The sequence below is a fragment of the Stegastes partitus genome, unplaced genomic scaffold (assembly GCF_000690725.1).
Source record: "Stegastes partitus isolate 25-593 unplaced genomic scaffold, Stegastes_partitus-1.0.2 Scaffold22, whole genome shotgun sequence".
In the NCBI taxonomy this organism is placed as follows: domain Eukaryota; kingdom Metazoa; phylum Chordata; class Actinopteri; family Pomacentridae; genus Stegastes; species Stegastes partitus.
In genome coordinates, this window is record NW_007577753.1 from 1,283,784 (window position 1) to 1,285,242 (window position 1,459).

Below are 1,459 nucleotides of genomic sequence, written 5' to 3' on the forward strand. Positions count from 1 at the left end.
GATAGATAGATAGATAGATAGATAGATAGATAGATAGATAGATAGATAGATAGATAGATAGATAGATAGATAGATAGGTGAAACATCTTGAAAAAGTGATGTCCAGTTGTCTCTTATTGAAGCTGAAGCTCATTCTAACAAAATAATATTTGGACGTAACAGAAAACCCACACAATCTTTTGACAATTTCAAATACTATTATGTTCAACAAACAAAATGCAGTGAGTTAGGGAAATTAGATGATGCTCTACAATCAAAGGTGTTGTTAATTACCCATCTAAAGTGTCCAGGAATGTGTGCAAGATGAGGAATAATCAACTTATCAGGCCGATTTCATGAAGTTACCTCAGCTTGAATTTAGCTTTAAATCAACAAATGCAGAACGTTTGGTTTAAATTACATATAATACTAAGTTGATGCAATTACCAACATTATTAAAGCTTAAAACTTTTATTGGATAAAATTTTTTTTTACTTGCAGCAATGCATATAATGCATGATGGGAATAGGTCCCTAGAATTACTTTTGTACTGAGTACTATGACCCAGATGACTGAGAATCTACACAGACATGTACTTCCGTTTTTCTTTTTTTTGCTACTATAATTCACTTATAAGCACTCCAAATACTGAATTATTTATTCCACTACTTTTATTGGACAACTATGTTTGCTACTAATAAAAAAGAGCTTACACACAAACATATTATAAGCATATACAATACAATAAACTGTACAATTAACAGTATACAAAACATTTATTTAGCATTTATTTCCACCTCGACCACACATTAAAGCAACCATGCATCAATAAAAGGGGTCATTGGTTTAGTTGATTATGGGATCTGATGATCAGCATTTTTCCGATTATCAATATTCCTATTTTTGTAACCAATTTCCATTAAAATAAATACATTTTTAAAATGTACTGCTTTGGCTTTGATGTGAAAGTCTGTCTTTATCTGTAGTTACCACTCTGCCCACAATAGACTGCGTGACACCACAGAGTTTCAACCCAGAGTATACAGTCGAGAAGGTTAAATACCAAAAAGGTCTCTTTAATTAAACACATGTCGAACATGAATACACAGAGGCATTTGAATGACGTTTTTTGTTTTGCTGGAGTTTGTGTTTTCTGAATTTTAACACCAATGATTTAATGGTTTTTCTGCAAATGTGTATCATCTCGAATATAAGTTATCCTTGATTACCAATAATTGGTATCAGCCCTGAAAAAGAATGTGTGTGCCGATCCCTAATCCAGTCCTATACATGACTCTCATAGCCCACTGAAGTACATTTTTAAATGCAGACCTTTATAGAGTACTTTTTCTAGCCTGATGTGTCCTTGATTCCTTTCGTTATTCTAAATACTTCCACTACTAAAAATATAGAGTCTATTCTTCCATTCAGTCCGACAGTATGTGTGTACTTTTTGACCGAGTACTGCTATAATACTTCC